Below are 27,221 nucleotides of genomic sequence, written 5' to 3' on the forward strand. Positions count from 1 at the left end.
GATAAAAGTGGACGCAAAATCCGTCATTTTGGTCTGTCAACAGTGATATCCGTTTCAATCCAAATCAATCGAGTTTCTCCAAAATGGTGCCACCCAGTAAATAAGGGTGAAATATAAGTACTGGATGGATGTAATAATAGAGAACTGTATTTCGATCTGTGATTGGCTAGATACCTCAAAAAGTGGGTGGACCCTCAGGTATAGGCAGGTCCCATTAATGGCCATACTCCCTTTGGCATACACGGCACTGCATCAACCGACATTCAGGTGACCCCTGGAGAGTATATGGCAAAGTTCAACCATGTGCGTGTCCTTGCGCTTCGCTTATCACGTTATTCGCGATCGTTGAAACAGCTCTGCATGACTATTATGCGCGCCAGGCACGGCAAACACAACGGGAATACGTTTACGCTAATCCCCAACAGACGCAAATTGCATCTGTTGGCCAAATAAGTCGTGAATGAAGGAAAGCGTGTTATACGTATGTGCTTCATACCCATCAATATTGTTTACCACGTGCATAATTTCACGTTCTGTGTCACAAAGAAGTCAGTGACACACGACTGAAATAGTGGATGTGTTTGCAGCCTCAAAACCAATAAACAAAGCAAAAAAAAAAAGTTGTTTGGTTCTGGGTCTGGTTCTTCTGCTGCGCCACGCGTACTATACTGTCATGCGCAGGAGTTGCTCTGATTGGTCCCTTGCTCTCAAACAACCAATGATAACCCCTTTGCTAACGCCACGAATTCCCGTTGTTAAAGCCAGTACGCCTCGGCGATATGAATAGTGATCGCGAAAGAAATGCGCGAATGCCAAAATATCTCAGCGTAGGATAACCAGTTAGTGGCCGTTTCTTGGATTGAAATGTCACGTACGATTCAATTTGTGTTGAACGTATTAGTATTTCCTACGATTAAAAGTACTGTGCCTATGTTTTCGCTGGCTTTGCAACCGCTGTAGAAACACCAGCGGTACAGTTGTTAACTATCGGACAAATAAAAGTAGCCAGGACGCAACTGATGGATCACATATTGATATCTCATTGTCCATCATGGTTAAGGAATGACTGTACTTACAAGACATTCGAAATTCCGAAAACAAGCAACATATATTAAATAAAAACAGCATCGACGAAGGCTAACTTGATGACGTAGCGAGAAGCTCTTCTTCTGGCAGTTTTCAAAGCAGCTTTGCGAAATTGGAACACTTCCACGCGCGCTTAAGAAGAAGGCGAACTTTACCCCAGCTGAAGCACATGTTGGGATGAAGACACAACATGCATAAATAAATATGCACAATTTTTTTGCAGCCACTCATTAAATGATGATGATGATGATTTGAGTTTTTTTGGCGCAAAAGCTACTAGGGCTATAAGACACTCATTAAAGCGGCGATTTGTTCTTTTTATCTTTTTTTTTTTCAGATAATCTTTAGAAACGCTGAATAATCAATAACTGCATAAATTGAATGAAAATACAATTATTGCTTTCGTAGCAGTTCACAGTAGCTCGTTAATGACACTCCATAATATATGTTTGGGTTGGATTGGATTGGGTGAAAGAAACATATGGAGATGGTGGTTCCACAAAACGAGAAGCTGGCTACTCCGGAGCGCTTAAAGCTGACCGCTGGGGTTTGGGGGTTAATAAAGAGATGGAAGCAGAAAAGATGGGAAAGTCACCAAATTAACAAGAAGAGTGAAATAGCTTATGTGTGCACCGATATTCGCCGGCAAATACAACGGGCGCGATGTTCAGCAACATTTATGTTTCCAATTGATTTACGACGGGCTTACGACATTGTATCGGTATTGTCAGGTTCATTGGCTCAATATCAAACGATGTTGAACACTCAACACCAGATAAGTATTGCTTATGTTGACTGATAATATTAGATTTCTACTGTTTCAACTATTACATGCTACCTGGGAAGGTAGCGTATACAGTGAACCCTCGTTATTATGACCATGGTCGTTTCTGAAAATTTTGGTCATAGTGCAGAATTGTCATATTAACGGGAAAAATTTGCAGATGCTTCACTGCATTGTTCCCCAGGAGTATGGTCGTAAAGCGCGTATGTCAGATTATCGGGGGTCATATTAATGAGGGTTCACTGTACTGCGTTTCAACTCTGTGAAATGACCATCAGTGCAGGTTGACCCGAGTTTAGCGACTTGGAAGCTTCAGAAAAGTAAAAAAAAAGCCGATGTTGCTTACAGTGACGTTGCAGGAACAGTTCTTATGGAATATTAACTTCGAACTTGATTGACCTCAACCATAACCAGTCTCGTGACGACAAGTTCTCATTAAAGCGCAAACCATCGGTTTCAGAGAAACACATAGGAAATCTTTTGAGAAACCCATTATACATAGCTCCTCACTTAATATTATCATACTGTCACAACAAAGATAGCACCCTGAGAGTACAGCGCAGACGCGTGTCGAAGAGTCTGAGCTCCACCCAAAATCGGAGTGACGAGTATACCAAAATGTACGTCACGACAGGCGACATACGTTTATTAATATTCTCACAAGGTCCTGCCTTGCAAAAGCCACAAGAAAAAAAAAGAAAAAAAAAAGAACGACAATGTGCGCGAATCAGCATATCAAGTGAGAAACGATTTAATCGGAAGCAGCTCGACGTTCGATTTCGGGACGTACAGGCAACCAAGTCTGGTCTGCTCTCCTATCTGGGACGCAATATGCACTTTCGAAATTATAACTCCTGAGCTCTCTTTATTGCTGTCTGGGCTAAAGCAGTGGCGCAGAAACTGGAGCTTCTTACGCACGCTGGAATAAAATACCACGGGAACTGCGTTGCGCTGAAGTAACCCAGCTCGAAATTAAAAACCCCCCACTCCACACCTATGCTTCTTCCCTCGTGGTGCTGTCGACGTCGTTTTTTGCTCGGTATAACGAATGGCTGAGCTATAAACTGGGCTGGCGTTGCTGTTTCTCATTCTGACTGTTGCGCTTCCATGAAGCAGACTAAATTTCGTTCTCCCAGTAGACGACTAAAGCTTTCGTTGGCGCCACACTCGGCGCCGCCGTGGTTATAATTAATTAAACTGTCACAAAGAGGATTCGGCATGTCGCTCTGTAACCGCTGAAATGTCACGCGAGAGCGTGAGAGATTTCCACAAACAGAGGTGTGATACGTTAATAAGTGAGCGTAGAGATAGAGAGGACGTCAAGCAATCGGCGCCGTGGGATTAGACTTCAGCGCTCGCAATAAAATATCCAAGGTTTTTAAAGCTAATCCATGTCTTTCTGCTGAGCCGTTCAGCTATAACGTTCAGCTGTAAATTCCCGGTAGATACGTGGTTTGTAAACTCTTCAGTGGCATATCCGACATCATCAAATTCCTACCTATAGCGAGAACGCTTTGTTTTGTGTGTGGGAGAGATTTACTAGACGGATTTCACATGGTACACGCTTTGTTTTATCCGCAATAACCGAAGCGCTGATGAGAAATGTCCGTAGGTGTTTACAACCGACTCTGCATGCTTCCTCGGGGATATCGGCCACGTCGTCAACGTCACGTTACGTCTACTTCACTGACCGTGAGGCCAACTTTGGGCTCGAGGGAATGAAGCGGCGCACAACAAGATGAAGAACAATGATCGATATATTCTCTCCGGCGTATTTACAAATCTTGGTGCAGGAGTATATATCGAGAACTATACCGTCGGGAATGGTCAACATGGGTTTCAGCGCAGTCTGGAACATCACTCGTTCTTCTCGGTACAGTTGTACTCTAAAAGAGCAATATGTCCTCTAGAGTCATTCACTTTGATAAGAGTGCGTAATACCGAGTCAAATATACCTCATATATATATACATGCCTCCGTTCTGACAGTTTTTCGTGAATTGCTTAGAGGAGCGCCAGATCAAATGGTAATGCTAATGGTAATGATAATAACAAAATGAAGACACTAAGCTTCGTAACGGAAACTTATGTGAAGGTCTGCGACCTCGACTTTTGATACAAATGACTACAATAGGTGGTGGCGCTCTCTGCGTTGCCCACCATTTCTCGAGGTGTGTGTGTGTAATTGAGGGTTTTATGGCGCAAGGGCAACTTGGGCCAAAGAGCGCCAAATCAATGACTTAATGACTATGAATGTTTAGGATGTTGACCAATATGGAAAGCTTCTGTTCTCATAAAAAGCATGGTAAAAACGTAAATGCTATTTCTCGAGGTATACGGCGAGGAAACATTACTTTGGAATCCTGTTAGACATGTGTGCTTTAATTGCGTCCACGGAGAAGCAGAGCAAATTGAGCGCAACCTATATCTTTCTATTTGCTTCTGCTACCACAATCATCATTCACCGCGCGCCTGTTATTTATTTTATATTGTCCAATGAACACGACCACACTACACTGGGTCTTTTGTGTATATAGCATGTGTTTTATCCCCTCGGTGGCTTACGCTTGCACCGCATAGCTCCTCATTTGTCAAGTCTGCGTGTGCGTGTGTGCTCCATTCACTTCATTCGCACATGATTCACATATAATCGCTCATATGTAACGGGGTAGGGCACCGGAATTCCTGCGGTGAAACACCTCGTGTCATCGTCGCCACGTAGATATATTGTTTATGTTCAACTACGTTTCATTACTTGTTTTTGTTTGTTTAGTTATATTTCGAGCGTGCTAACTGCAACTTATTTTTGTAGTGGTATCTAACTTAATACAGTTAAAAAATGATACTGATAAGAGGAGGGGGGGATATATTTATTAGACGAAAAGGAAAAAAAAAGGGGGGGAAAGGTCAGCCAAACGAGACGTCGGCTTGCTATTCCAGAAATAAATATATATATATATAAATAAAGAAAATTAAGAAATAAATATAAATAAAAAGAATTACGAAATAAAGGATAAACTAACAAATGATGAAAGAAGGATGAGGTAAATTAAAGACAAAGTTGACTAATAAGATGACTGATAAGAGCTGTGCGCTAGAAAGACCCATCACGAATGTGCTTGCGCACACATCTGTTAGAGTCAATCTCACTTATGCCATATTTGTATCGAGTCGAATCCGATGCCGCTCTAATTCTTTGCCAACACACGTGCCGAGAGTTTATGAACGGCATAACACTTAATTTACATAAGAGAACGAGCTCCGTTTTATTGCAGCAGCCGTCAGAGCCAAATGGCTATAATTCGACTGCGAGAACGGCGCAGTTACAGATAAAAAAAAAGTACGAGAAGAGAGAAAAAAAAAACAGTGGCTGTAATGATCATTCGAGTCGTAGGAGAACTCTACGACACACATAAATTCGGGGAATAAAAACGAGAGGGAAATTTACTGCAAGGATAAAAATAAACTACAAAAGTAGCCAGTTTAAAGTTCGGAAGATGCATATAGAAAATTGCATCCCCTTGTCCTTGGGATGCCGGGTTCGCTGGACTCCGGAACGTCGTTATAGCGGCGCACAGTGAGAGTTCTGGCTTAATGTACACTTGTTCACATATTTATGCACGTGTGTAGGTCTCATATCGTCGTGGGAAAATCTGGACGGGGCTCGTCAGCGAGTCTTGATGATGATGATGATTCGGGTTTTTATGGCGTATGAGCAACTAAGGCTATAATGCGCCAATACTGTGATATATGATCTTTTAAGAGTTAAAAGATAACGATCAATTTAAAACTGATATAAACATCAAAAAATATATGTGAATTCAGATATCTCTTAGGTATCCAGTGTCCCTAAAAAACTTGTAAACTCTGCTAAAACTTACAAGCGGCTCATCGCCCAGCAAAAGGGCTGGGTGAAGAGGAATTCTATACCGGTAGAACTCAGAAAAATGAGTTTGGCGATGATGTTCCTGGAGAGGGCAGCTGATGAGAATGTGAAGAATAGACAACTGCTCAGTCTTACTCTTAGGGAATGTTTGAGAAGTGGGGAGTATATGGATGCCATGTAGCGCATGTTGCTTCCGTCCGGGATGAAAGGACCGCCTTTTCTCTCATTTCCCATGATCCCTTTTCTGCCATTATACAGGTGCGTCACGAGAGGCGGTTCAAAAATTTTCATAGATCCAGGTTAATGAGCTCTCGAGATAATTTGGCTAATTAATAAAACGGGTTCGTTGACTTTAATTAGGAAGTTGTATAACAAGACCCTGAGGTCCCTAATCCGCAAAAATGAAAACCCCAGCGAGCCCGCATAGTGCACTAGGAGAGATGGATAAATGTAAACTATCCGTGTATCCTGCGATGTTTTGTTTCAGGCGCGCTTACGTTTTCGGGCAGCGCGATGCTTTCAAAGAAAAAGAAAGCTCAGTTCAGTTCAGTTCAGAAAAATAAAAGGCCTACGGCGACGTCATCTCACGAGCACGCCACGTTCGTGCCTCTTTCTGACCCCGTTGTCACCACAAGCTGAAACTTTCATAGCACCCGCATTCCCCTCTTCTAACCCTATCTCTCTCTCTCTTTTTTTTTTTTCATAAAAGACTAGCAAGCCAGGTTTTCCTTGGCTGACCTCTCTCTACCCATAACAAACAACCAAACAAGCTGAAAATGAAACAGCGAACACATAGCAGCTCGAGACGGCCGTCTCCCTTCAGATCGGCGTTCCTATGATCGCCGTGGAGGGAGACAAAGTAGTGCATGCCTAGCTCTTCGTTTTTAGAGCGAGGGCAGTAGTATTGTTGAATCGTGATGTGGGCAAGCATTGCGCTTGTTCCATTCTACAGTTGGCAATACAACAGTACGTGTGGTAGTCGTGAAAATGCTCGCCGTTTATCGGCCACACTTGTGGCGACAAAACGGACTGCCAGGTACACAAAACACAAGAGTAAAAACCGGGACTAGTGTACCCAAAAGGGGAAAAAGGCGGGAGGACGATAATTAGGATGCTTGACGTTTCGAGCAGATGCTCTTCATCAGCAAAAGGGGAAACAGAACGCTAGTGTCGGCGGACGTTCTTGCTTTCTCCTTTTTCTGATGAAGAGCGTCCGCTCGAAACGTCAAGCATCCTAATTATCGTCCTCCCACGTTTTTCCCCTTTTGGGTACGCTAGTCCCGGTTTTTACTCTCACACTTGTAGCGGGCAAAGTTACGACGAACGTAGGTAGAGGAGGTAGGGTGAGGTTCCAGGCAGTACTTCGTTCCTCGATGACGATCTTGAGGCAGCCCGTGGAGGATAAAATGGCTCAGTTCAGGACCGGGAAGAAGGGAGGGACGGCAGATAAAAGAAAAAGTGTTTTAGCAAAACAGAAGTTGAGTAGATGTGTGTCCCCTATAACGCCTTATGTAATGAGGGAATAGCGGTTACCGTTGGGACGGTTTCTTTTCATTTGACTAGCATTGACATGGCCATGACTACTGGTGTTGCCTTTAGTGTCCTTCCACTATGGGCATTGCAAAAGCCTAATAAGCCTATTTATCAACCACCACCACCACCACCACCTAATAAGCCTAATTCTCGTTGATGTATCTAGGCCACCACACATCATAGCTGGATCTAATGCGCTGCAAAACAGGTGGAACATCGCTTCGAGAAACCGAGCATGGCGTGTTAGAGGATCAGAATCCCGCATTCGATGAGGCAGAAACGGCTTCCGTTTCGGATCGACAAATTATGATCTTCGTTTCGGAGGACAACAGCTGGACTGCTGTTACCAGGGGGTGCTACTTGCGTTACTAAATGTTGACTGGCATTACCAGGTATGACGTTAGTAGGAGGAACGACGTAACGGGAAGGACATACGATCAGAATCACTTTTCTCTCAGGTGGCGCGATAAGGATATTCCGGGCTGTGCTTTTAATACTACAGCGGGCGCGCTTCCCATGCTAGTATGGCAGCCTAAAACAAGGTATGCCGTGCAACGGTGCGCATGCATTAAGAAGAAAGTAAAGCGATGCACAAAGAGCGCTCTCCAAGTTGCAAAAACTGCTCCGCTCGTCGTGCTTAGGTATATATTCGCGAGCAACCTCATTAGCAGCACTAATCAACTATGCAACCGCACAGCCTGTACAGTCTGCAGACAAGCCTCATATGTATGGGCTTGTTTTACTCGCGACTACTAAACCCTGTCCCTGTTAGTGCTTTCCATTCGGCGCTTGGGGAAGAGCAGTATCCATGATTAAATTAGCACTTTGCGGCGCCTAGGGATGCAGAGGCCCTTTCAACTTTGACGAACTTTGTTCGTCAATAATCGCGTGGATACAGAGTGTGTGTAGCCGCCATTCCTTACACCCGTAGCTATTGCACGAGTCCATAAAACGTGAGAACAAGGGCGTTCCAGGCGTTTGTTGTCTAATGTTATTTATACGGTAAATGAACCTCATTAGCGCTCTATTTTTATTGTTTTACTTTCCAAGTTGCTCAGTAGACGATAGTAGTGTGATCAGTGGTGGACTACGCTTTTAGTGCACAAGTAATAAGCCTGATGCCACGTGATATGACCACTATATATGACCTTTTTGGAGATGATTACACTTGAGTATGGAGACCTTTATGACGTGTTCCGTCACGTCTATGTTCTCTTGTTTTTAAGCAAGCTGTTTAGACAAGGTTCATCGTTCGCTTAAATCATGAATATTCATCGCGTCCTATCCTTGTCTCATCTCATCTTATCATCCCATTTCATCATCAGCACGCAGTATCAGCACGCAGTAGACATCTAAGTATACAGGGTGTCCCAGAAAACGTGTCATTGAATTATAATAAAAAAACTACGCCACCTAAAATCATGCGGTCAACGGCATTTGTTCTTATTAGGTTTTTGCCACCTTGTAAAGTTAATGTCATGTACCCCAAGTTTAATTATGCAAATATTTGCGAACTGAACTCAGAAATTTGCCAAGGGAAGGTCACTTTTTTACCCCACCAATATGAAGAGCGTGCCGAATTCACTCAAATTGATGATAATTGGCAGTGATATTCACGAGCTATCCCATCGGAAAAAATAGCCGAATATCATGCTTTTCGGAGCACCGGACCATAACGCGCGATGTCTGTCTGAGCGCAATCGCTCGCAGTCCGACGAAAGGAGGTTACGAAGCCAGCCCACAGAGTGATAGTAGAAAAAGTAACAGTTCCTAAAATTGGGAGAGGGAAAGCATTATCCCAGCGAAAGTCGGACGTGATAAGCCATGCCTGCGTTATCTCTTTCTGCGATGCCGGGGTGGGCTGGGTTTCCTACCTCCTTTCGTCGGACTGACACAGATTGCGCTGAAAAATTCATCGTGCGCTATTCTGAGCGACCTCCGTAGAGCATGATTTTCGGCTATTTTTTTCCGATGGGATAGCTCCTGAATATCCCTGTCAATTATCATTAATTTTAGTAAATTCGACAGGCTCTTCACATTGGTGGGGTAAAAAAGTGACCTTTACTAGGCAAATTTCCGACTTAAGCTCGCAAAAATTTACATAATTAAACTTACGTCACACGACATTCACATGAGGAGGTGGCAAAAACCCAGTAAGAACAAATACCGTTGACCGCATGACTCTAGGTGGTGTAGTTTTTTTATTATAATTCAATGACACGTTTTCTGGGACACCCTGTATACGTTGAGATGCAGCCACGGTGAATGCAGCTATTGTGAATATCCAATATATACTAATGCAAGAGCGGGCGGTCACCACACGTAAGACTGCGCTTGCACAACGTGAAAAGCGAAACAGCTGCCACCACTGCCGACGAAAGGGGTAAAAAAATAATAATAATGTAATTGCATCCGCGCACTGTTACCTAAAATGTGGGCGACAGACATTCTTTACGGAATCCGTGTCAAATTCTGCTCTCAGTGTGCATTACTCACAGAGATCATTTACATAAAATGAAATTGTGTAAGATGTGCATATACGCTCAGAATACATGCGGGATGAAAATGCGGGCGAAAAAAATTTTAGCGTTTAGCATTGAATTTTTTTTCGGAGGGGGCTCTCGCTCGAACCTTTCACATTTCGCACACTCGCGCGATTCATCCGTGATAAAGATTCTCTTCTCTATCGAGAAATTTCGACTCGGCGCTTTCAGAATGTTTGTCACTGAAAACGCTTCACTGCAGTACTCTCTTTATGGCAGGAAACACAACCCACCTGGTGGATATCTTGTGGCACTGAACTCGGTGGGCATGAATGATGGCCAATTCACCGCCAGCGTAGTCGATTGTTACCCGGCGTGCTTTCCTTGTCACTGGTTAAATTGCGAAGATAGTGAAATGCGCAGAGTAGCGTAAAGCTGCCACACCAAAGTCAAAGGCAGCATACCACTGACCAACTTCCCACTTGAGTCATTGTTCCGCTAAACCGACACCAGGCGTCCTCGTGCTGCCTCTTCAACCTTCAATGAATATTTTGTGGTTGCTCACTTCAGGACCTGAGAACCCGATAACTACACATTAATCTTCTCTGCTTCCACGAAGATTAAGAAAAAAAAAAACATCAGAAGGGCCAGAAAGAAGGAAATGCGTGATCTCTTCGCCGTTGACGATAGGCAGTGGCTAGAAAGGATTCGTGCACCGACCACTGAAGACTGAGCGGAAGGAAGTCACACACAGCGTTGTCAGCTGCGGTCCCACTGCACCATCCGTGAAGCATATTAGTCGCGCTTTGGTGATTATCTTGCACAATTCCCCTTCGTACCTTTCCTGTGGTTCTTTTGAAAGGGTTACTGTTACGCCTACAGCAGGTCATATGCAGACTCTATGGGGATACACGGCGATACAGAGACAATGTACGGCGTGGACGCCGGACACCAAGTCGATAGCCTCTCTCAATCACTTCCCTTCGTGCTCGTTTCGCAGGCGCAAGTAGGCGACCGTCTCGACTGCTGTTTCCTGGCGCCCATATCCATAGGCCCGTGAGCAGCGGGAGGAGAAGCGGGATCATGCCAGACGTGCCCGATTTTCTCCACTTACCAAGTTCATTTCTTGTTCCTCGGGCACCACACTGTGCTCCCCCTCCCCTGTCGTTTCTTGGATTGAGATTTCCGTGTTTGTCCGTCCTCGATCGCGTGCTCGTTTTTCAATATATGCTGGATCATCAGTCACGTAGCTGAAGCATCACGTAGCTGTAGTACAGTCGTCTACAACGTGACTTTGAATTTTTATTTGCATATTAAGATTGCATTTTGTCTCTGCCTCCTCGTACGTAGGTTAGCGAAGAGTACCAATGTAGAATCGACAGATAATATTTTTCTGGTTTTGTAACATTCTATTTTAACAGATACACTGCAAACACTCCACCTTAAACTAAATGCAGTGCACTTCCCTCGGAAAGCAAGTAGAAACGCAAATCTTTGCCATGCCTTTCCAACTCTGAAGCCATGCGCGTAACAGTTTTCTGCCTGCTTTGCAATCGCTGACTGAACATCAATTCGCTATGCATAGGCTTGTCACCTTTTCTTCCGTGTTTATATGCCATTCTTTACTGTTGGATGCTAAAACACGAATGTGCTCCGGCGAATGAACGCCAAGATGCCTTCCTATCTGCACAGATAGACAAACAGACACAACCAGTGTCCCACAAATGACCTTGACAGGGCGTCTAAGAGCTCATCGACGTATGTCTCGTCACCACGGACGCTGGCTAACATGGCGATGGTGGCATGCGCGAGGGCACGTATAGCACACGGTGTTTACAACCAACAGTGAGAGAGTGACCACCAAGATTGTCTTTTTCCAAGCAGCACAAGCGGACACAGTGAAGATACACTCAAAGATCGAAATTGGGAAACAAACTGAAAATAATAAACACGCTGAACATGAAAGTAATATGTAAGAGAACTGGTGTATGGCTGACGTTGGCAAAATACAGTGGTATTCGTTTTGTGCTATGTCCATTTGTCTTTTCCCCCAAGTTCAATTCAAGTGCATGATCAGATGCTGTGACACAAGCCTCTGTTCCACCGGAGGTGTCGTGGCGACCACCCAGCACATTCTTATGGAATGTGCACTCTACTGCCCGCAAAGGCGGATACTGTGTGATGAGCTTGCCCGTATCATTAAGAGACCGCTCAACTTATGCCTATGAAGCTGTGCTCCATCGTCGGGGGGGGGGGGGGGGGGGGATATGTTTATTAAGAAAAAAAGAAAGGAAAGGTTAGCCAGGCAAAGAGCCGGCTCGGCTTCTTCACATATTCATTGGCTTCCTGTCGTCCACTGGATTGCTCCAGACGCTTTAATTTTTTGTGGTATTTTCACCCTTCCTTCATCATCCTCACATAATGTTCGACGTGCAATGGGGTAGGGTACCGCACCACCGCGCTGAAACACCCCATCTCATCATCATCATCATCTATTGTTGTTGTTGTCGTTCCCCAAGTTCGGGGACATGTTGCCAACGCCAAATAAGTACGTGCATTTACATTCTATTCTCTCTCTTCTGAAGTGATATATAACTGTTGCGCTTATTACGAGGACTATGCACATGCATTGATATCTGGCTGCTTGGGCCTCCGGCCAACCCAGCGCATCACCTACGAGCTCTTCAAGCCCTCATCACCTTCTTAGCAGCAACAGGTCTCCTGCGTGAACTCTCAGCATTCATCATCATTCACCATCTTCTCCCGCTCAAGCAATGAGATAGGGTGCCACCTCAGCGGCGAAACATTCCATTACATCATCATTACTTATTTGTTGTTGTTGCTGGTTCATCACCACCTCATCATGATCCAATGTACGCTGTGTGTGTGTGTGTGTGTGGCTCATCACAGGCTGGTAATGTTTCACTATCAACATACTGGACAAAATTACAGGAAGCAACGATACCTCAAGTGACTATTAATGGGGAAATTTGCCAATTAATATGTGGCTCACTATCCCAGGCCACACTGGTCAGTATGTGATATGAAATGATGAGGTGATGGGTGAACTTGAATAATTATTCAGGTCCTTGGTGTGACAACGTTTCGTACCATCGCGCACCGAACAGGTTTGGAACTGATTCAGGAAGCACACCACCGAATCCTGTGGCCTACAAACAGGGGAGAGACTCTCTGTTATCGATGTCATGTATGAATGAATCCGTCAGTTTCATTTCATTTTCATTTCATTTTCATTTATTGCAAACATTTGTAGGAACCTGTACATCAGAGGGTGGCCAAAAAGCAGCAAAAAAGCTGCTTGACTAGGGCACGAGTCGACCCTTTGTCACTCATCACTGATAGTTATATCAGAAATCTAGCCAAAGAGAAAACATATAAAGGAACATATACACGAAATGCAGGCAGTGCACATAGGAGACAATTCAGAATAATCAGCTACACAATGCACCACTTATGCCTAGTGTCCTTAGGAAGGACAATGAGACGTCATTAACGTGCAAATTCAGTGCGGAAAACCTGTTTAGTATATATGGAAGGCTATAGGCTAGCGACTGGCGTGCGTAATCAGTCCTCAACTTAGGAATCTTCCATCTTGCAGTGTGGCGCGTACACTCGGTGAAAGAATGAAATGAAAAAGCGATAGAAAAAATTTATTATTTTGATTGATTGATTTTTAAAAGAAAAAAATGGAGATGTTAGTTTCGAGCCACTCGGGACTGGCTACTCCAGGTATTATTTTGCTTTAGAGCAGTTACATAGGTTTTTAACAAAAAAAATAGCTATATAGGTTTGTTGCCTTGATGAGGTTAAGTGTAATGAACAGTTCGTCAGTGTGACTGTCGAAAGGTACATCAGCTATAATTCAATTTCAGTGTTCTTATTAGAATATTTTTGAATTAAATCTTAATGCACGGCTAACAGCCAGACCACCGGTAAGTAAAATACCGACAAGGCAAAAAAATACATCACCGATACCAGCATCGCGCTTCATACCGGAATTGGAATAAAATATATTTTTACAGCAGCTCTGAACGCTTGTTTTGACGGCATCCTATTTGCATGCAGGTGTATAATATTCCATCATTTCCCCTTGGAAGACGGGAGAATGAACGGGACAAATAGAGACTCTATACGCGATGTGTATATTCGGGGAGGCAAAACCCGTGGGCACTATTCGTGCAAAATTGAAGCAGTATAGCGTATGTGTGCGAAAAGAAAAGCCGAAACGAAACTGTAACACAGAAGAAACACTTAAGACCTATCCAATAGGAATTCTTCCGCTCCGATAAAACTCCGTTAAATGGAGCGCATTCGGAATCTATCTTGCTTTGTATGTAGTTCAACCTTGTTTCGCTGCTTTCATTCCGCTTTCTCTTTTTCCTCCAGATACGCACACTAAAAATAAAATAAAATAAAGAATAAAAGAAGAAAAAAAAAGAGCATCGCAGAAACAAGAGTAAAAATGGAATCTTCTTGGGTCAAAATAGAGGTACAAAGTCTTCCGAACAAGATTTCAATCCCGATTGCGTTTTGGGAAGATGCCTCTAAAGTGATCCTGCTTCACATCATTGCTTCGTTTTGGATAATAAAAAAATATAAAAAAGAATAAAAAAGAAACAGATAAAGATTCACAGCTGATGCAGTCAGAAAAGGAGCCCCCCCCCCCCCCCCCCCCCAAGATACATCGGGACTAGATAAAGGCTCTGCACACAATAGTGAGTTTTAGAGCATCGTACGCTGTCGCGTTTGCGTATGTAAAGGATAGCGCGTGGTGGTTCTACGCACCGCGCAAAGCTCTCTTTATGCCGGCAGCACCACCAACGCTGTCCCTTACGTACACAAAGGGAATAGCGTAGGATGAACTAAAACTCACTAATATGTTGCTTGTTTCTTTTTTTTTTTCTTTTTCTCTTCTTTTTCTTTTTGCTCAGATGGTACTTGTTAGCTCGCTGCTTCTCAGGAAATCTAATCGTGCCGCACAACTTTGGGAACGCAACAGTCGCGGAATTGCGTTTTATTTACTTTTATTTTGTTTTCCCAGCAGCAGCGTCGCAAGCAGAGTAAGCTCGATGTTCGTTTTGGAAATCGGGAAGCTTCTCCTCCGCTGTCATGGAATTATTATGTAATCTTCGAATGTGTACCGTTTATTCGAGCAATCAGAAACGGGGATAGTGAAGTTTTTGAGCTAGGGTTTCATCGTGCGATTGCAATCGGTAAAGGTAAGAGGCCGTGAGAGCTCTGCAGTGTATTGCGTAAATAAGCACACATAAGCAATAGAAAGAGCAAGCACTCGTTTTTTTCGATTTGTGTTTGCAATACGACCTCCATGCCCGTCCGGATATTTCTTTTTCTCTTTACAGCTAGTTTAAATTACTATTCATAGCAGTGAAACAGGTGGCTTTTCAATGATATGATGATTAGTAAGTTTTAAAAAATATCAAGAAATGGAATACGGCACCCGACCAATTCTACAACTACAAAAAAGAAAAGAAAGGAAAGGTTGCTTCGGTCGCCTGTGTTTGTCCGAAAGACGAGGTTCGCAGCAAGAGGTAGAGTTCACGAGACGATATCTTGGTTTGGTTGAAAAATATGAGAACAAGAAGAGATAATGCACATTCGTTTCTGCGTTTAGAACGTGCATGAACATAGCCTTGGCGAGAAATGCAAAGTTAACGCCTCTTTTGTGACAATTATGAACAGCATAAGTGTCACAAAAAAGGCGTATGCCTCCCGGTTTCAACAAATCAGGGCAGATAACGATATCATTCGAGATGATGGTTGGCTAGGGATATGCTATGCGGCGAAGTTCATTTTTAAGAGTGTACAATTCATCAAACATAGGTGCCGGCTACTCCATGGCGCATAGAGCTGCATCCTAAGCTGAAGGAGTAAACAGGATAGAAAAACAAAAGTAAACGTGAAAGATGAAAGTCACTGAAAAGGTTAGCCAGCTGTAGGGATCTTTCATCGTTGATTTCTTAGGCAATTTGAGGCTTTGTTTGTATATGTCCCTTCTATGTTGTTCCAGCCTCAGAACACCAGTTTCTCTCTTGTTCAAAAGTAAACATAATTAAAGAACGATATAAGTGACAGTGAATAATAGTGGGATAGTAAATATCCTAATATCCTCAACAGAAAGTGTTAGAAAATCAACTACGTATTTCTTCTATGTACTTTTATGCCTCCTGGTCCTGGGTCCTCCATCTTACATTTCCGCTGTATTATTACCATCGTGCGTGAAAGTAATCGAATTCCAAATACCTTTGGCAACAATTTTCGCTCCCAAGACTTCTATAGGGCTCCTTCTTTTCTCTTTTTTTTATTTGTTTACTGTTTCTTTGTCAGGAGAAAAGAGCTCACTCGTTGAGAATCCCTCGACGACAGGTTCTCAAAACGTGATGGCGTTTCATTGTTCTTTTCTTTCTTCTCTAAACTCATGCGCATAGTCTAAAGACATTACTGTGAGTACCGCGTGCGTCTGGAATCGTGTTCCTAATGAATTTAACCTTAGCAACAATTCCCTCTCTTGAGCCTTCTTTTCTGAAACGAGATTGGTACCTTATTAGGAGCACGCCCAACTTTAAGTTGGTCAAAGCAAATGTACGTGGCAGTACACGCGAGAAACGGGATTGTCTGCTTACCATAGTGAATGACAAGCAGGATTTTCGTCGCAAAGCCGTGCGGCATGTTTCCTGATCCCCCGCGATATTGGATATTCGGACAGAGTATATGTAAGAAGAGGATCCACTACAGTTTCTGTAATGTAATATGTGGCAAGCCTTTCTTCGTATCGTGACACGCCAAAATGATCGATATAGGAGGTTGATAAGACTGGGAGTTTGTACGAACGCGTGTTTGGATAATTTGTCTTTCCCCGTGTGTGCAGCAGTGCGTATCGCGGATCGCCACCGATGGTGTACCACTAGCGCTGCGCGCACGAAGTACCTGCACACTGTTCCGCAGTTCTCATCCGAAACTAACACCGAATGAGCAAAGTGCATGAAATGATATTTTCCCACGACACCATATACTTGCCTTCTTCAGCTCACGCACTTTCGATGCAGCACGTGCCACGTTTAGTCTTACACTTCATGCTCCCGCCGTTAAAAACAATCGCCATCTACCTAATAGTCCTCTTGTTATCCATGTATTCCTTAATCACGCGATGCTTTCTCGTCCAGATGACAGCCACTTACTGACAACCATCCACGAGTCACTACGTCCCATCGGCACGTCCACGAGCGATCCTCCTCGTTTCCTTTATTCCGCGCATATGAACATCAATGCCAGTTGAGCTGAATACTACGAAACTCCCGGGAATAGAGAACAGGGTAGGCCACCATCAGAGCTAATGACATCGCATCGCTAGCCGTCAGCAGTCATTTCGTAAGGGTGCATTTTCTGAGCCTAACCAACTGGGATTCCACGTGGGGATTGGCATCGAACAGAGCGTGGCGAAAGGGCAGCGACTAATATCGTGGATGGTGTTACTGCCGCTTGTTTTGCCGTCCAGTCCTCTGGGTGCCGTTTGCCAAGAGGTCGAAGCGGCGAGGTAGACACGGATCGCTGCTTCTGTCACTGCTCGATCATGATGAATTCGTAGCTCACGATACGGCGTCAAAACTCGCTTCCAGCTTGGAAACAGATATTGGTATATGCTATACCTGAGGCTACAGGATACGTGTAACCACAGTACAGCTCTTGAGATAGTGAACTGAAATAAGGTTTACAGAAACAGTGCCTGGCAAGAATACCCCTCAATCTCGATATTTTAACTCGATGTTTCTAAAAAACGATGTCTAGGGGAGGGGGGTGTAACGTCTAGTAAACGATGTCTAGGAGACATTTAAAAAAGTACCGTTATAAGCATTCGCTGCTGCTATACGAATGGAATCCGTCTGTGGACAACATGGGCGCGTCACGTTAGGGGTATGACCAAAGCCACCTAGATACCTAGATACCGAAAGCCTGCTTATTATTGCCTCCTCTCCCTTCTTGGCGACGTGGACATGTAAAGTCAGAATTCGTCTGCTACTACGAATCGCTGTTCTGCGAATTCAAGAACTCGGAAATGATTGGAGCTAACTTGGTACCTGTAGACATGGTATGTCGACAAAAAGTGCTTTTTCCCATTTAGTTTCCCAAAGTCTTCCCGCGCGGGGACGTTCAATCACAACTCGCAGACGACGGTTATAGTTCGTCTCCATGGCTACGACCGCTGAAAGCTCGTCCGTGATTGGCTACCGCCGTTGAAAACGCGATTCTGATTGGCTTACTCTTAGTTGTTACGTCACGTCGGCGAGCAAGCAGGCTTTCTCTATCGAGGTGGTGCTGGTATGGCACAAATACAGCTATCGTCAACCTTTTCTTTTTGCGTCTAAGCGCCGCCAAGCGACTGTGGCTCTGAGCAACCTACAGAGGTGGACAGATGGAGAGAGGACAGCAGTGAGGATTGGGGACAGCGGGCTCAGCATGCGTCCTGGGCAGACTTCAGGGGAAACGGTGCCTGACATCCACCTGCCGGGGACCTGAGAAGTCTGCCAAAAAACGCAGGGAAAACCTCAGACAACAGGGCCGGTTCTTTTATCCACTTGGCCATGCCGCTGGTATATCCTCTTAACGCGAACACATAGAAAAACCTTGGGTGGTCAAGTGTGGTTTGATGTTGCGCCTTTTCTTGTTTGGCCAATGGCGCCTTTCTCGTGCGAATCGCTTATACCGGGGTGTGGGGGGTAATCTATTTATATTCGCGGCCTCGTGCGCTTTCTTCAAGCAACGGGCCTAGCGGAGAAACCACTCTAGTGCACCTCTCACCTACAGTGTGCTTCCGTCCCATCAGTATCGGTCATCTTGCCTCTACATCACTTTGAAGTCCTCAACTCCCCTTTCTCCCACTTTCCTTTCCTTTTTTTTTTTTTTTTGGCTATAGTCGTGACGATGCCCACTTGAGTGCGGCCAACAACGGCAAGCTACCTCGACGCCCCCCCCCCCCCCCCCCTATTTATATTCACAGAAAAAGTCAGCCAGCAAGGACGGCTTGCTATTCCTGATTAAATACTTCCTTAGTGCGTATTCCTGGGGTAGCTAAGAGTAAGGCGATGTGGGAACGGAGGTCAGAGGTCTTCCGCAGTCCCACACACGATGTCACAGGCTGCTGAGGAGACCGGTATCACGCAGGTAGTGGAGAAGCGCCGCCGTTACACCACTGCTCCGTGTGCCAAGTAGTCGAGGACAGTCCAAGACAGTCGAGGAGAAGGTGACGAATATCTGCCTCAACGTTGCAGGTAGAACATAGGGGTGTGCCTTGCTGTTCCATTTTGAACGGGCGACGTTGAGGCGTAGCCGATGCATGACAGATTCTTCCCTCCTTGAGACACGACCGTAGATAGAGTACTCCAACGTTGGGTCAATGGACCTCAAAAATGGGTTGGTCCTGGCAGCGTCTTTGGCAAACAGCTTTGTGTTGACATTAAGCGGCGTCGCTGTAGTTGGCAAGCGGTTGTCGAGATGTGTAGTCCACCAACCGGTATAGATGTGTGGTCAACCAGCAAGCGGTATTGTCATGAAGAAGAATGACCCTCCCGGACAACCTCCCAGGCCTTTCCTTGGAGAACTGCGTTTCGCACGGCACCCTTTATCAACGTGTAGTAGTGCTGGGCATTAATCGTGACCCCTTGCTCCAAGAAGTCCACACGGATGACACCCCGCATGTCCCAGAAGACAGTACCCATGGACTTCCCAGCAGACGGCTGCATCTTGCTTTTCTTTAGCGGCGGGGAAGCCTTTGGTCGCCATTCCGTGCTACTTGTTTTTGTCTCTGGGGTGAAATGATGCACCCAGATTTCATCACATGTGATGATTGATTGCAAAAATTCCTCCTCCTCGGATTGAAACCGGTTCAGCAGCTGCTCAGAGACTGTCATGGGCGCTCCCTTCTGGTCACGGGTGAGTGTGTCAGGGAATCCATCTTGCAGACTTTGCGGACTCCCTTCACTGGTGTGACTGCAGTCGGACGAACGTGTCCATGTGGTTCCTTCGTCACCATGTCCCGTCCTTCGCCAACCTGTCTGCACCATTCGTACACTCTTCCCCTTGACATCGTTTGTTGCCCATACTCAGACTTGTGCCCGTTACCAAAAAAAAGGAACTAAATACCATTACCCGTTACTTCAGAAAAAAGTAACTAAATACGTTACTCGTTACCAACATACAAAAGTAACGAGTTCTCGTTACTCACAGGTAACGAGTTACTTTCACGTTACCTGCCGCATATTTAAAGGAGCCAACAAACATGCCGTCACTTGCCTTCAACTCTTTATTAATGAGGAATTACACTTCAGAAAAAGCTGATACTCGAAATTTGTCGTCCGTCCTTCATGTTCCGTGTCTCTCGGCCCCTTACCATGAGTCTATGTCAGTTTGCCTGGACCCTCTCCCTTTTTTCCGAAGTGGGGGTGATCGGAGATTATGAAAACACAAGAAAAAAAGCACCGTTTTCTTGCCACCGATCACCAACGGTTCCCAAAAACAGACGAAGGACTGCGTCATAATTAGGGCTCTCAACAACAACAACAACTTTATTTTCGGCCTTGGAGAGTGGGGAGTTTCATCGCAACAGGCGATACTCTACCCCAGTGCTTGGTGGAATGGGGGGAATAAAATAACGAGTTAGGGCTCTCAGAAGCTTAGCAAACACAAGAAAAGCTAGAAGTCGAAACGCGTTTTTTGTACCCATAGCACAATTGGTGCCCATTCTTGGGCAGGAGTGATGGTCGGAAATTACGGAAACAAGAGAAAAGACAACAACACATCCAGAGAGGCACTGCAATAATACGTGGTCGTGGGTCACGCAGGTCAGATCAGCACGCATTGCGCCACAAGGAGTGCCGAAATGCGCTCCCCCGCGCTGAAGAAAAGAAGGAACGAGTAACGTCATTAACGAGTTACCAATTTTTGTAACTGACTTCGTTACTATTACCATTTTTTAAAAAGTAACGGAATCGTTACTTCGTTACCAAAAAAAGTAACCGTTACCAAGTAACGAGTTACTTGTAACGAGTTAGGCACAACTCTGCCCATACTGTACCTGTAATCTTCGCAAAATCTCAGCCGGTTCGACATTCTCTTTTACAGGGAACTTGCATATGCGTCGTTGTTCCACAACTACAGACACACTGCTCGCCGCCATGACAGCTGCCGCTGCTGCACGTGCAGCACGTGCCGCTGAACCGAGAAGGATTGCACTTTGCCCTCCGAAAGTTTTATTCAATTACATTTACTCACCGATTTTTCTCGAAAAAATGTAAATAAGCCCCCGAGCAAAAATAAACCCCCTGCAAATAAATCCTATCCAACTAACACGCAATACAGAAACAGACGCGCAGACTCTGTATCCCTGTCACGTTTTCATTTCGTGGCTGTTAACGACGGCGGTCAAATATAAATAACAATTTTTACTTCATTAGTTAATAGACAAATTCTTTTTTTTTTAATTCTCCGCTGCAGAACAGAACAGAACTTAAATCACACAACTCAGGTTGTCTCGTCCATGCTTGTAGCCCGCCTCGGCTAATTTCTCGTTGTTGATGATGATGATAATTGGAGGTTTTTGGCGCAAAAGCGACTGAGACCATAGAGCGCCAAAAACTATGGTTGTAAATGACTCAACTTAGAAGTAAAAGTAAAAATGATGGAATTAAGAGAGAGAAGCAAATCTAGACATAGAAGTGGATATAAAAAATTTAGCTAAAAGTTACAAGTTCCTAAGCATTCCTATATCTCTAAAGAAACTCAAAATGTTCTCGAAAGGAACAAAAGGCTCATCACCCAGCAGAAGAGTTGGGTGAAGAGGTAAAAAGTACTTGTAGCACTCAGTAAAGTGACGATTTCGATGAGGTTCGTGTTTTGGACACGATATCAAAATATGTACAATAGAAATGGGCTCGTCACAGAGAGTGCACTGTGGCGGCTCCTCCCCACGAAGTAGAAAGCCGTGTGATAGGTAAGTGTGTCCAATTCTGAGCCTGTGCCACAGGACATCACAGATGCGGTGTTCCAATGTGTGCGTGTGATGACTGATGTGTGGCTTTATCAGGTGAAGTTTGTTCTGTGTTTGTGAATCCCAGAATTCTTGCCATTTTGCGTTAATGGCGCATTTTAGCACCCGTCTGAAGTCGTGAAAGGGCATGTCAAATGGACTGATGTCTAAGGTAAGGGCTGCTGAAGCAGCTCGATCTGCCTGCTCGTTTCCTGGGATACCCACATGGCTGGGCACCCAGCAAAACGTTAGTCTGTAACCTCTATTTATGACTCTACTTACCAAGGAAAGCGCTCTCTTAACCAACAGATTCTTGGTTCTCTGCAGACTGTGCAGGGCGTGTAGACAGCTCAGAGAATCTGTGTAGATTACAGCAGATCTAATGCTAGTTTGCAAGATAAAATTGAGGGCTAAGATAATTGCGTACACTTCGGCCGTAAAAATAGATGCGACTGGATTTAGGCGATGCGACCTTGTCACTGCTGCAGAGACCATGGCACACGAAACGCTGCTAGAGGTTCGTGATCCATCTGTGTATATTTCCACGTGATCCCCAAAGGAGTGTTTCAATTCCTCAAACTCCTGTTGAAAAACCAGGGGCAAAGTAGCCTTCTTGTCATACTTTGTTAGGAAATAATTGTAGCCAGGTTTTGGCTGCCACGGGGGAACTTCGAGTCCGGATTCTAAGATCCAGGAATCCCGACAAGAGAAATCATAGAGTTCTTGATAGTGTGATACCCTCATGCTGAACGGACGTACAACTGATGATCTACTTATGAAAAGTCGACAAAACTGTGTGCCCTGGACACAAGACAATGCAGGGTGTTGATGATAGCTTTTAATTTTAAGGGCGTAGAGAATACTGAGGTAGCAACGACGTCTCTCCAAAGACCATTCGTTGCACTCTACGTACAAACTCTCCACTGGTGAGGTTCGGAAAGCTCCAAGAGTTAACCGTAGCCCTTGATGATGTATAGGGTCAATTAATTTAAGGACAGACGGTCGAGCGGAACCATATACTACAGAACCGTAGTCCATCTTGGACCTAATTACTGAGATATATATTTTGTGCAGCATATCTCTGTCTGCTCCCCAGGTCTTGTGTGATATAACTTTCATCAAAGCCAACGATTTCATACATTTTGTCTTCAGTTCTTTGATGTGTGGCAAGAAAGTGAGTTTTTTGTCAAAGACCATTCCCAGGAATTTGTGTTCGTCCTGGACTGCAAGGTCCCGACCATTGATGGACAGTGTTGGGCTTGGAAGTAGTCCTCTTTTCCTGGAAAATAGGACACACACAGTCTTTTCTGGGGAGAATTTAAATCCATTTTGGTCAGCCCATCCGACAAGTCTGTTTATCGTTAGCTGGAGCTGCCTCTCACATGTATTCAAATTTGTCGAGGAGTAGGAGATTTGCACATCGTCGACGTACAGCGAGTAAGACACAGAAGGAGGAATTGCGGTAGCTATTGAATTCATTTTCACAATAAAAAGAGTCACACTGAGAACTGAACCCTGAGGTACTCCGTTCTCCTGAACAAATGGCCTTGACAGGGTAGAACCCAACTGTACCCTGAAGGTTCTCCCGTGAAGAAAATTGACGACACAACGTAAAAGTCGGCCTCTTATGCCTAAGGAATGCAAATCTCGTATGATACCATACCGCCATGCAGTATCATACGCTTTTTCTAGATCAAAAAATACCGAGACACAGTGACTCCGCCTGACAAATGCCTCTCTGATTGCGGTTTCCAAGCGGACAAGATGGTCTGTAGTAGAACGCGCAGCTCGAAAACCGCATTGATTATTGTCTAGGCAGTTATTCACTTCGAGGTAATACACCAGCCTGTTATTGACCATTCTCTCAAAAGTTTTTCCAATACAACTAGTGAGAGCAATGGGTCTATAGCTTGTAGGGTTTGATGGGTCCTTTCCTGGTTTCAGGAGAGGAATTACTGTAGCGACCTTCCATGCTGACGGCATTTGCCCACTACCCCAGACGTCATTGAAAAACTTGAGCAAACCTTCTTTGGATTTTTCTGATAAATGGACAAGCATGGAGTAGGTGATTCGATCTGGGCCCGGAGCACTAACATTTACTGATGATAGTGCCTGCAGGAGCTCACGGGCAGTGAAAGGTTGGTTATATGCACAGTTCTCATCTCCCGTTGTTGTGACAGTTCGCTGTTCTTCACGTCGCTTGACACTTAAGAATTTGTCTGTGTAATGGGAGGAATTTGATATATTGTGAAAGTGCTGACCCAATACATCAGCTTGTTCATTTAGGATCTGGCATGGAATTCCATTTACCTCAAGCAGAGGGACAGAAAAACTTCTGTACTCTCCTTTGATCTTTCTGATTCTGTCCCACACTATCTTTGATGGGGTCTTGTGCGTTAAAGACGAGACAAAATTGCGCCAGGAGGACCGTTTGGCCTGGCGCCGTGTCCACCTTGCCTTAGCACGTGCCTTTTTGAAAGTTAAGAGGTTCTGTGCTGTGGGATACCTACGAAAGACACCCCAAGCGCGATTTTGTTGCTTCCGTGTGTCCTCACAGTCCTTTGTCCACCACGGCTTTGGATGCCTTGGTAGACGGGAGGAGGTCTGCGGGATACTCTGAACAGCAGCTTCCAACATAACATTGGTAATAAAATTATTGGTGTCGTCGATCGACATTCCATTAAAAGATACTGGAGTGAACTCTGATTGTTCTTTGAATAAACTCCAGTTGGCTTCTCGGAGCTTCCAGCGAGGCTGACGTGTTGTTATTGTGCTTGTACTTGAAACATACGTCAACTTCACTGGGAAGTGATCACTGCCCATCGGATTTGTCATCGCTGCCCACGCAATGTCTGGGAACAGCGATGGGCTGCAAAAGGACAAGTCAATGGCGGAGAAAGATTGTGTGGCTGTATGGAGGTATGTTGGTGAACCTGTGTTAAGAAGACATATGGGTCGAGCAAGTAAGATCCTCTCTAACATTTTCCCCCGACTATCGACTTTAGAGCTCCCCCAAAGATAGTTGTGTGCATTAAAGTCTCCCAAGACAATGAAAGGAGGTGGGAGTTGCTCTAATACTTTCTCAATGTCCGCTTGTACTATTCTTTCTGAAGGAGGGAGGTACACAGAACAGACAGTTACAAGTTTGTTTAGACAGATTTGGACTGCAACAGCTTCTAGCTCACTTGCAACAGATATTTCTTTAGCCGGAAGTGACCGTGGTACGATCACAGCCACACCGCCAGCTGTTCGTGCGTTGTTCATGCGGTCTTTCCTAAACATGTTATAGTGCCTGAGGGGATTCATGTTTTGTGCACTCAGATAGGTTTCTTGTAGGCATGCACAAATAGTGTTATTCTTGTCTAGAATGTCCTTAATATCTTCTAAATTGGAATAGAATCCTCGACAATTCCACTGCCAGATAACCTGGTCCATAGCAGGGAAAAGGACGGGCAAAAGAAATAGAAGCGCATAACACTGAACAGTACCTCGGATGTGTGCGGACATTGACTGTCTTCTCATGTTTGTATTGTGGTTAAGGGGGCTGTACTCTAGGTGCAGGTACCTTTTGCTGATCTTTGGGTTTTGTACCCCTGCCTCTGCCCTTTTCCCTTTTCTCCATAGCCTGGGAAAAAGAAGGAAGACTCGACGACGACTTCTGCGAAGAGCAGTCATCGTCGTCGACGTCCATACTATGGCTTGCATTTAGAGGCGAGCACTGAGTGCTGTCCTCCCAGATGGAGAGGTTGCCAGCAGCCTCTACGGAAGCTGTTGCCACCTCGTTAGTACTACCAGCCACTTGGCTGGCAGCAGATACTGGAGGAGTGGACATTTCCATGTCCTTCTCCTTTTGTTGGGGAGCGTGGAGTGGAGGCCCAACGGTTTGGGTCTCCACGGACACTCTGAGGGGCGCCACTCCCCTGCGCACCACCTCAGAGAAAGAACCTTTCTTCTGGAACTCTAGTTGGGCCTTAGCTGCTTTGTATGAGATGTTCTGTTCCGTTCTAATCTTGAGGACTTGTTTTTCGTCTTGCCATCGAGGGCAGGACCTGGAATATACTGGGTGCCCACCCTGGCAGTTCACACATTTGAAGTCATTCTGACAGGTTTCTGACATATGATCCTTTCCAGAGCATTTCGGGCATGTCGACTGTCCCCGACAAGTCTGCGAGCTATGCCCAAAGCGCTGGCATTTGAAACAGCGCTTCGGGTTGGGAATGAAAGGTCTAACGTGACAGTTGAGATAGCCGGCTTTTATGGTCGATGGGAGTGTGTGACGCCTGAAGGAAAGGATTACATGCTTAGTGGGAATCTCTTTGCCCTCTCTGCGCATGGTTATTCTTTTTGCAGAAACAACACCCTCTTCCGTCAAACCGTCCTCAATCTCAGACTCTGAACAGTCCAGCAGCTCGTCTTGGGAGATCACGCCCTTCACTGTGTTTAGTGTTCTGTGAGGCGTTACCGTCACAGGTATATCGCCAATCTGTTTCAGTGACTCTAAAGCTGTACTCTGCTGCTTGGTTTGAACCTCAATCTGGATATCCCCTGTACGAAGTTTCCTGGCCTGATACGACTTCCCTATTGCTTGTTCGATAACTTTGGCTGTCACAAATGGTGATAACTTGCCTAAAGTACCAGTGTCATTTTCAGCATGAATTATCAAAAACTTTGGAAACCACGTTTCCGCAGGTGTTTCTAAAAAATCCACTACTCGTCCTTCGGTGCGGAACCGTTTTCGGTCCCGATCGTTTCTTTTGGGGTTACGTGATGCCATAAAATAATACACAATGTTCTGTGCAAATGCCCTGTCGTCCACCACGGAACCCAACCACGGGATCGCGCTCCACGCGATAACAGGTACGTTCGCACTATACCCAAGTGCAGCTTCGCAAGAGGTGAAAGAACTGCACACGGTTGACCCTTGCCGCCAAAGAAGGTGAAATAAGAAAGAAGAAGAGAGGAGAGTGCAGAAAGAAAAAGTAGTGAAAAGTAGATGGCGACTAGCTGAATAATCCTGGCCGGGCCTTCCAGGACCACCCGACTATGGGAAGCAGGGGCCAAAGCAGTGTGTTGTTTTCCCGGAGGGGCCCCGAAGGGTCCAAACCAACCTCCGAGTCCACTCAACTGCCAGGATCCCCGTTTCCCCAGACACGGGAAAGCCACGCACAGCTATACGTGGGGGTCTCCCTCCTGCGGCGACCCAACCGTGAGTGCAGGAGGGGGCTACTGCGGCTGCTGCCGGGCGATGGGGGCGCCAAGTTCCCGACGCCGGGAATTTCTCGTTGTGAACAGAACTTCACCGCATAGCACGCAGATAGTCAACCCTCAACCGTCATCCCGAATGACATCCTTCTCTACCCTGGTGAAGCCTCAGCGGGGCAGAGGTATAAGT

This window comes from Ornithodoros turicata, chromosome 1 (assembly GCF_037126465.1).
Source record: "Ornithodoros turicata isolate Travis chromosome 1, ASM3712646v1, whole genome shotgun sequence".
Lineage (NCBI taxonomy): Eukaryota > Metazoa > Arthropoda > Arachnida > Ixodida > Argasidae > Ornithodoros > Ornithodoros turicata.